Below are 11,198 nucleotides of genomic sequence, written 5' to 3'. Positions count from 1 at the left end.
AAATCTCATGTTTGCACGCTTATTGTTAATTACTCGTTATTTATAAATATGATTGCGCAGACGCAGCGTATGGTTTTATGTTTTATTTCGCGATATTTCGATTATTGCTGAATTTTGATTTTTATTGGTTTTACTTACATATTCGTTTGTTGGGATTGAAAATCCGAAAAGTCATGGTGATACATGAATAGTTGATTTTCAAATTCCATTTACGATTATGTTCTGAGATTGGAGACTTGAAAAGTCATGGTGATACATGAATTGTCAACCTCCAATACTCATTTTCTTGTATATTTTATATTGAGGATTGAAAAGTCATGGTGATACATGAATCGTCAATCTCCAATACTCGTTTACTAGTCATTTTAAATTAAGAATTCGGAAAGTCATGGTGATACATGAATTGTCGATTCTCGATTCGAATTTGTTATCTGTATTAAGTTTGCATTCAAATTCATGTTTTACTTTACTGTTGATGGTATCTAACCCCGCGAAACCAAGCTTTATAAGATTATACTTTGCGCTAAGATATTAACAAAATTAAAACTTTTATAGAATGCCTCCGCTATCTCGCCGATTTCAGAGAAGAGAAGCAGCGCGCAGACGTTCGCTGCAACGTTCCCAGGAAATGGCCGCCGCAATAGCCCAAGCCTTGAGCCAAAACAATACCAACCCCTCTGGTTATAACATTAAGTCCTTTAACGCGGGTAACCCTCCAAAGTTCACAGGTCTTGAAGGAGCCACCATGATGCTCCAGTGGCTTGAGAAAATAGAAAACACTTTCCTCCACACCCAATGCCCCTCAGACAGACGAACCCTATATGCTTCCAGTGTCCTGGAATCTAGAGCGCTTACATGGTGGAATGGAGTAGCTCATGCGCGTGGCGCAGAGGCTGCTTCCAGCATGCTCTGGGAGGAATTTAAGGATCTCTTGACGCGAGAATTCTGCCCTCCCAACGAAGTTAAGCGCCTGGAGGAAGAATTTTGGAACTTGAAGCAATACAGTGGCGAAGCGCGCGAGTACGCGACGCGCTTCCACGAACTAAGTCTGCTTGTCCCTCACCTTGTTACCCCTTCCCGCCGAGCCATCGAGAAATTCCTTGGGGGTCTCCCCATGGAAATCCAAGATTCTGTATGGGCCAGGAACCCACTAACCCTCTCTGACGCCGTCGAGTTGGCCGCTGTGCTCAGCGACAACCATGTCAGAGCAGGAACCCTGTTCCTGCGGGGAGCTGAGAAGACCAAACCCACCAAGACTGCCCCTGAACCAACAGAAACCAAACCAGAACCCTCAAACCGTAACAACCTCAAGCGCAGGCGCAAAGCCTATGCGCTTACCAACCCACCCATTGTCCAGCAACCCTACCTACCTCCAGTTTACGCGCCTACCCCACTGTCAGCCTACCCAACACCTCCTGTAGCCCACAACTATGCCTTAACCAATCCCGCACTCCCTGCCCCGCCAACTAAGAAACCTTACACAGGAACCCAACCCTTCTGCCCAACCTGTAGATTTCACCACCCAACCCAAACCCCGTGTCGACAATGTAACCGATGTGGCCGCGTTGGTCACTCTGCCGAGTTGTGTAGAGTCCCTCCCGCCAATCCAATTGCGCCAATACCACCAGTCTACCCGCAGAACCCACAACCAACCTACCAAAACCCACGACCCAGATCGTGCTTCAACTGCGGTGATCCCAGTCATTTCCGGAACGCATGCCCGAGGCTACAAGTTCAGATTACGCAAGCGAATCCGGTTAACCAAATCTCGAACCAAGTGACGCGCGGACGAGCTTTTAACATAACCGCGCACCAAGCGCAAGCGAATAATGACGTAGTTAATGGTACATTTTTGCTTAACGGATTTTATGCTTCTGTACTTTTTGATACTGGCGCCGATCGAAGTTTTATTTCTCGCGCGTTTGAGCAGAAGCTTGCGCGACCGCGCAACGACTTAAAAGAAAATTTTTCAGTTGAATTGGCTAATGGTGAAACTGTTTTAATTAACTCCGTGATTAAGGATTGCACGCTTAACCTTAACGAAAACGATTTTCTGATCGACCTCATCCCCATGCCTCTTGGAAGTTTCGATGTTATCATTGGTATGGACTGGCTCTCGTATAATCGCGCCGAAGTTATTTGCGCCAAGAAGTTGATTCGCATTCCTCGAGAAAATGGCGATCTTCACATCTACGGCGAGAAACCCTCCAGTGGTCTTAAGCTTATGTCTTGCGCCGAAGCCCAAAGACTCATGCGGAAGAAGTGTGTTGCATTTTTAGCCCATGTGGTTAAACCCGATGAAGGAAAGAAGAAACTTCGCGAAATCCCTATTGTGCGTGACTTCCCTGAAGTTTTTCCCGATGATCTTCCTGGTATCCCTCCCGCTCGTGAAGTCGAGTTTCGTGTTGATCTTGTCCCTGGTGCTTCCCCCGTAGCTAAATCTCCTTACCGTCTTGCGCCCGCTGAGATGCAAGAATTGGCAAGTCAACTTCAAGAGTTGACCGCTAAAGGATTCATTCGCCCTAGCTCTTCGCCCTGGGGTGCTCCGGTGTTGTTCGTTAAAAAGAAAGATGGTTCGTTTCGCATGTGTATTGATTACCGCGAGTTGAACAAGCTCACCATTAAGAACCGGTATCCCTTACCGCGTATTGACGACCTCTTTGATCAACTCCAAGGTGCCTCTTGTTTCTCCAAGATTGATCTCCGCTCTGGCTATCACCAGTTGCGCATCCGCGATGAAGATATTCCCAAGACTGCTTTTCGTACTCGTTATGGCCATTTTGAATTCTTGGTCATGTCCTTCGGTTTAACCAACGCACCCGCCATTTTCATGGATCTAATGAATCGGGTGTGTAGGCCTTTCTTGGATAAATTCGTGATTGTGTTTATCGATGACGTTCTGATTTATTCCAAAACCAAGGCCGAGCATGAGCAACATCTTCGGTTGGTGTTGCAAAAGCTTAGAGCCGAGCAGCTCTTTGCCAAGCTCTCCAAGTGTGAATTCTGGTCTGATGAAGTACAGTTTCTTGGTCATGTTGTAAACAAGATGGGTATTCATGTCGACCCATCCAAGATTGAAGCAATCGAGAACTGGATTACGCCATCCACTCCTACCGAAATCCGTTCCTTTTTGGGCTTAGCTGGTTACTACCGGCGATTTATTTCGAACTTCTCAAAGATCGCATTGCCTTTAACAGCTCTGACGCACAAGGGTAAACCGTATATTTGGGGCTCGAAGCAAGAAGAAGCCTTTCTGACGCTCAAGCGTTTGTTGTGTGAAGCTCCTGTCCTTACGCTACCTGAGGGTAATGAAGATTTTGTCGTGTATTGCGATGCATCCAACCAAGGTCTCGGTTGTGTTCTTATGCAACGAGGCAAGGTTATCGCTTACGCATCAAGGCAACTCAAGATTCATGAAAAGAATTATACATGAGACAACGCCGATGGAACGAACTCATCAGCGCAGTGGTATTTGCCTTGAAGATCTGGAGACACTACCTTTATGGTACTAAGTGTATCCTCTACACCGACCATAAAAGCCTTCAGCACATTTTTGATCAAAAGGAACTTAACATGAGACAACGCCGATGGAACGAACTCATCAGCGATTACGATTGTGAGATCCGGTATCATCCTGGTAAGGCTAATGTGGTAGCCGATGCACTCAGCCGCAAACCCTGCCAGCTTAACTGTATCTTGCCGCGCACCCAGCTTCACTTTGCGCCGATTCAGAGCAATCTTGAATCACGCATTCGTGACGCGCAGCGCGCATCCATCAGTAATGGTAACCTTCGCGCCGAGTTAGCGTGTGGCGCGGAAGCGCATTTTGTCCCTAATCTGAGTGGAATTCTCTGCTATCTCAATCGCATCTGGATTCCCTTTGATGAGAATCTTCGCGCTGATATCCTGAGTGAAGCGCATAAATCTCGGTATTCTATTCATCCCGGCGCTGATAAGATGTACATGGATTTGCGCATTACTTATTGGTGGCCCGGTATGAAAAAGGATATTGCTGTGTTCGTAGCTAAATGCCTGACTTGTTCTAAGGTAAAAGCTGAACATCAACGCCCATCTGGTTTGCTCGAACAACCTGAAATTCCTACGTGGAAATGGGAATGTGTAGCGATGGACTTCATTACCAAGTTACCTTTGACAGCAAGCAAACATGATAGCATTTGGGTAATAGTGGATCGTTTGACTAAGTCTGCTCACTTTCTGCCCATTCGTGAAAACTACCGTGTTGAGCAACTCGCGCAGCTTTATGTCAAAGAGATTGTCTGCCGTCATGGTACTCCTTTGAGCATCATATCCGATCGCGATGGCCATTTTATATCTCGCTTTTGGAAATCTCTCCAATCTGCGCTAGGAACTCGCTTGGACATGAGTACGGCATATCATCCTCAGACTGACGGACAGTTTGAGCGAACTATTCAAACTCTTGAGGATATGCTCCGATCTTGTGTTCTTGATTTTGGAGGTAATTGGGATTCACACCTACCTCTGGTCGAGTTCTCTTATAATAACAGCTATCATTCCAGTATCGGTATGGCCCCATTTGAGGCACTTTACGGTCGTAAGTGTCGCTCCCCGATTTGTTGGAGCGAAGTGGGTGAAGCTCAAATCACAGGACCCGAACTTGTTCAAGAGACAACCGATAAAATCGCCAAGATCCGTGATCATCTGCTGACTGCCAGAAGCCGACAGAAGAGTTACGCAGATCGTAGGCGAAAGCCTCTCGAATTTCAAGTTGGTGATCTTGTTCTCCTCAAAGTGTCGCCCTGGAAGGGTGTTGTCCGCTTTGGGAAGAAAGGTAAGCTTGCTCCTCGATATGTTGGACCATTTAAGATTCTCGCGCGTATAGGAAAAGTTGCCTACAGACTTGACCTGCCGCCCGCGCTCAGTAATGTGCATCCAACGTTCCATGTATCCAATCTCAAGAAGTGTTTAGCTGACGAGAACCTTCACATTCCACTTGATGAAGTTCAAGTTGATGAATCTATGCATTTCGTTGAGAAGCCTGTTGAGATTATGGATCGCGAGGTTAAGCAAACCAAGCGCAGTCGCATCCCTATCGTGAAAGTTCGCTGGGAGTCCAAGCGCGGAGCCGAGTTTACATGGGAAAGGGAAGATCAAATGAAGATCAAGTACCCGCACCTGTTCTCTGCGCAACCTACTTCGAGATAAATTTCGGGACGAAATTTCTTAAAGTAGGGGAGAATGTGACATCTGCCCCATCCGACCCGACCCAGGTACCCGTTTCTCCGATCCGATCTCTTTCTTTTATGATTTAATATTTATCTATACTTAATACTTTACTTTTAATAATAATAATAATATTTTCCTTCCCGCCTCTTCCTCTCTCTTCCTTTCCGCCGTCCCGTCCCTCTTCTCTCTTTTCGCCTTCTTTTCCCTCTTGTCGCCGTCCCGCCCTTAAGCCTTGAACCCCCTAACTGTCCTTTGTTCCTTCCCGCCTAAGGTTGTCTGCGCAGCTCCACGCGCCAGACTTCTTACAAGGAAGCCTGCGTGAAGACCATCTGTTGCTGCGATACGCGAGGCGAACTGTCCCCGCAACGCGCTAAGGATTATAGTTCTTCCCGCGACGCGCTTAGAATTGTAGTTCTTCCCGCAATGCGCTAAGGTTGGTTCTGTCTGCCTTCGCGCTCACGCACTCTTGACCTTCTGTGTCTGCCTTCGCGCGCTCGATGCCTTCTCGCGCTAAACCCTTTGAGTCTTCTGTTTAATCTAGCCGTTTACTTTTGTGATGTCTTATCTTCTGCGCTGTTGACCTGACCTATCTTATGTCTGAAAAGTTACTTTCGGCGCAGCATGCGTACCAACCCCATTGGTTGGCAGAAAAAGTGACTGACATTATCTTTTGAGATCTGCTTTTCCATGCTTGACCAGTACCTTTATCTGACCCTCCCATGCCTGTTTACTGTTACCTGTCAGCTTTTCCTTGTCCCCTGCAGCTGCCATATCTTTCCATATCTTTTGATATCTTTTGCTTTTGTTTTCTTATGCTTTATATATCTTTTGCTTGATTTGTTGAGATCTTTTCCCCTTTTCTAGGGATTGTGTTCCCTAGGGTTTCCCTATAAATAATAATGCTATTTTCTTAACACTACACACACAAATACTTATTATCCTTCTCTTCCTTTGTCCTCTGCCGTCTCCTCTCTCTGCCTCCGTCTTCTCCTGTTCTGCCCTGCTTTTCCGGTAATATATATATTATATATAATAATTTACTTATTAATTATGCTAACTTATAATCAAGACTTAAAACCAATCGTTAAAACAATAATCTTATTTATAGGTTAACTTGTGCTTGTTTAAAGTTGGTTCTTGCTTTATCTTACACCGCATCGTTTATCAAGTGAGTAATCTCGTATCTAATCCCTTTTTATTTTTAATGTTTTGGGATGTTCATGTGTTCGTACAAACTCGAGTCTTAAACTTGTTTATGAACTTTACTCGCGCAGTATCCCATGTGTTGAGGACGTTTACTTGGCTGTTTATTTGTATGTGTGTATCATTAACCGCTTTGTTCGGCCTATTCCGAAGTTTTCATGGATCCATTAGATGAACACGGGAGACCTATCGTTTACGGTTTTCTTTGTTTACACTTGCACAGATGTTTTCTTATTTTTGTGCTCATTTGGGAGCACGGATTGAACTATGAACTATGATCTATTTAGGCTTGATCACAATCTGATTACACCCTTGTTAAACATCAGACATACACGTGTTGCGCGCAGATTTATTGTTATCTATGTATGGTATTAAACTTGATTTCTCACCAACACGCAAGTGTTTGACGTTTTATTTTAACACATGTTCAGGTTTGCTGTAGCTACATTTGGAGCTTGTGGACACGTAGGACGTTTTTACTTTTGGACCTAGATTAAAATGTATCAAGACAAGTTATTGTTGTTCGAATATTTGTCTTATAATATGTTGATTTATGTTATCTTGTGCATACGCTGCGCGTGCGCGAGTGAATGTATTTATTAAATATTGACACCCAATAGTGTCACGAGTAATGAAACAATATGTGGCGCCCCGATGTATAATCCGCCTTTGGTCGGGGTGTTACAATGACCTTAATGTTTTCATTCATTATTCTAGATTACTTTAGAATCTCATTTGTTTCATTTAAAACTTCAATAATGTTGTTAATTTTGTTTAAACTTCAATGATTTCATTTTGACCTAATACTTTCGCTTATCCTTGACCTCAAAGATTTGATTATATATTTTGTTAATTTCGATTCTTATAGTTCATTGTTCTAGATTTCCAAGTTTCATATAAAAATTTTATTGTATTACTGATTATATCTTAAAACTCACACAATGGGACGAAGTATGTGGACCATCTGACGACAAAGGTAATTATGGGTCGACACGTAATTATCAAAGTACTTGCATGGAAAACATAATAAGTACGGTTGTGTGAAAAACTCGAAAGTTGAAAGGATTTTGGAGAGCGGGACAAATGCAGTATGATAAGGGCATGGTGGATACACCGCTGGTACATCCTATATATAAGTGTCCTTGTCATATTTCCCATTTGTGACGTCTTTCGGGCCATCCCAAGATCGGCGTTATTCATTTTATTTAATTACGTATATATATAATTGTTAAAACTTTAACAACTCCGTGTACTAGTTGTTTTCTAAAATTTTATTATTATTTTAATTTCGGGACGAAATTTCTAAAAGTTGTGAATCCTGTATCATTCGTTAATTTTTAAACCCGAAAACCCAACCCATTTTAGATTTTGGTTTTGTTTTTATTTATATATTTTTTTTATTTATAATGTTATTAATTAATCTCAAGTTTCATTTCATGTATTTTTATGTGGCATTCGTCAATTTTAAACTTACTCGTAATTGATCTTTCAATCATTCGATCATTTCTATACAATTATATTTTTCATCACCCTTGTAGTATTGCATGCTCATGTAAAACATTTATAATCATGATTAATTATTCATGAACTTTTCCCATGCAAATCACTAGAACTATTCTTAGATTATTATTATTATTATTATTACCATATTTTATATGTTTTTTCTAACTAACAAAAATAAACCAATATATGTTATAATTAAATAAATTTTATTGAAAGAGTTAACACTTTGAAAACCTTTTAACACAATTTAATGTTTATTTTTAATTATATTAAACATGATTAAATTCCATAAATTCTATAAACTTAACAACTCTAATATTTCACTATAAAAAGAGGACTAATCCTCCATCATTTTCATACCTCAAATACATTCTTTTTTTAAGCTTGAGAACACTAACAAGTAAGTTTTATGATTTCATTCATTTTATAGCTTTTGTTTTGATTTTACCTTGAATGTTGATACTTGTTATTCATGACCATGGTACTTTTATAATAAAAATCTTATATTTTGGTTTTAAGAATCACGATGATCATGAATATCCAAGATAAACAATTCAATTTTCTTAATATTGGATCAAACCTAGTTATTTTGCAAGTCAAGAATTAATATTTAGCTAAATTTTATAATCCGTTGATCATCATAAACTTTTAAACTTTCTTTCAAATAAGATGATTTATACAAAATTATTTTATTTAAATATTTCTTATAATAAAACTAATATACTTGATATCTCAAAATAATTAACTGAGCAAATTAATTATTGTTTATTTTTGTTCAACATAAACTAATATGTATAATTTCTTAAAATAGATCATGAAAAGCCTTTAAACTAATTAATTAGTAAATCAATTTATTATGTTACTAAAATAAAAAAAAACATTTAATCATAAATTGTTTTTAATCTTGTTATTTAAGCTTATATTAGTAAGTCATAAATATGCATTTACAAATCATTATTCAACTAACGAATATCAAATGATTTGCATAAACTTTAATTCATTTTAGTTAAACTAATTTTTAATCAAAAATCTCTAAGTCTCAATTTGTCGTAGTTTCCTTTCCATTTAGACTTGTGTTAAAATATAACATACATATTACTTGTTTAGGATAATCCATCGTGATTCTCCACCTCGTTTATTCGACTCTTTCAAACTTTCATCCTTATGCTCGAGGTGAGTTTCTCACACCCCCTTTTAACGCTTTCACATTTTTGGGGTAGCATATATATCCTATCAAAATGATTGTTTACTAGTTCATATTTAAAACTACAACTCATATCATGGACTTGTGTGCTTACTTGGTTACTTGCTCAAAACTTACTTGCACGTGGTATCCTTAATAAGTATGATCATACGCCCCCCTTTGCACTCAAGACCATTTTGTTATGAGTGGAAAAGGGCCTCATTATCTGAGTACGTTGGCTGTTACCAACTGGAAAAAACCTTACTTGCGCGATTATCTGAGTAAGTTGGTTTTTACCAACTAGAAAGGACCTTACTTGCTCAATTATTACACATGTTTCATAGAATTGTATGATTTATATATATATATATATATCAAAACTTGTGTGAACTCACCAACTATTCGTTTAGTTGACCTTTATTTTATATATATATATATATATATATATATATGCTACAGGAACAATCATTAGAGGATGAGACTTGGAGAAGACACTAGAACTTAGGTTATATCAATAAATGGACAAGTTGTTAATTGTTCTTATAATTTTCTTGTATTTCTTTGTTACAAATTTTAGTACTTGACATTTAAATTAGTTAATGATAATATTTTCATTTTATAGTGTCATAAGTGTTTTCAGCAATCTGTACGTCACACTCAGGCATTTCCGCTTAAGCTGGGGTGTTATAGATATTGACTGTTGTGATTGTTAAGGTGGAATATTTCTGTTTCCTAGTTGACTTTTTGGTTCTTGACTATGTTTTGGGTGAAAGAAGCAAACAACCCACGGTTATACTCGTTAGGCCATTTTTTGCTACCGTAAATGCCAACATTAATTGCATAAGTGGTACAGTTGACATGAAATTTGGTAACCATAAGCTTACGATTAATTTTTTCACACATGTAAATAATTCTCCGGTCGATGACGAGGGTGCTTTATGGACGATGTTATTAACGAGTGAATTCCGTTAACGACTCTGTTATGGACACAGATGGCACAACAAAGACGTGCTTTATGTTTGGCAGGTTACAGGTGGAAACTGATAAGCAACTAGGGGAGGAAGAAAGGAAGCTGGAGGTTGCAGCTTTGAGAGGAGAACGACCACCATGGTCGGTTCCAGTGGACCCACTACTCAAGAAGATTGATACCAGGTTAAAACCGTTATTGCATGAGCCACCGAAAGTTGAGCTGAAGGAGCTACCAAAGCATTTAAAATATGTTTTTCTTGGTAAGAACGAAACTTTACTTGCTATTATTGCTTCTAATTTGTCTGTTAAACAATAAAGTGCTCTACTGGAGGTGATGGTTGCAAACGAGGAGGCTATCAGGTGGACCATCGTGGATCTGAAAGGGATTAGTCCCTCAATTGTCATGCACAAAATTCTCACGGATCCGGAATTCAAACCCGCACATGATGCTCAAAAGAGGCTGAACCAGAACATGAGAGAGGTAGTCAAGAAAGAGGTGTTAAGTGGCTTGATGCAGGTATTATTTTTGCCATTTCTAACAGCGCGTGGGTGAGCTTAACTTGGACTGTACCCAAGAAGGCGGGCAACCAAGTCGTCAAGTACAACTCAGGTAATGCGATAGCCACCCGGCCGGTAAACGGGTGGACGATTTGTATTGATTATCGGAAGTTAAATGTTGCTACCTCGATAGATCATTTCCCGTTTCCATTTATTGATCAGATTGTAGAGAAGCTATCAGGTCATAAATTTTACTATTTTCTATACGGGTATTCAGGTGATAATCAGATAGCTATTCATCTTGAAGATCGGGAAAAGACCACGTTTACTTGCCGTATGGCACATTCGCATTTAGGCGAACGCCATTTAGGTTATGTAGTGCCCCCGCCACCTTTCAAAGGTTTATGGTGAGTATCTTTTCAGTTATGTTTGGGGAGTCTTCGGAAATCATCATGGATGACTTCTCGATTTTTGACACATCTTTTGAATCGTGTTTGAACCAACTTGAAAAGGTTTTAAAAAGATGTGTTGAACTAATTTGGTTCTTGGGAGAAGAGCCATTTCATGGCCCAAGAGGGGATTGTTTTGGGCCATGTGGTGTCGAGTCATGGGATTGAGGTAGACCGTACTAAAGTGC

Source organism: Bidens hawaiensis, unplaced genomic scaffold, assembly GCF_021521415.1.
Source record: "Bidens hawaiensis isolate Kalapana, Puna unplaced genomic scaffold, B.hawaiensis_p1.1 tig00036746_1, whole genome shotgun sequence".
NCBI lineage: Eukaryota > Viridiplantae > Streptophyta > Magnoliopsida > Asterales > Asteraceae > Bidens > Bidens hawaiensis.
Note: the sequence above shows the minus strand (reverse complement) of the source record.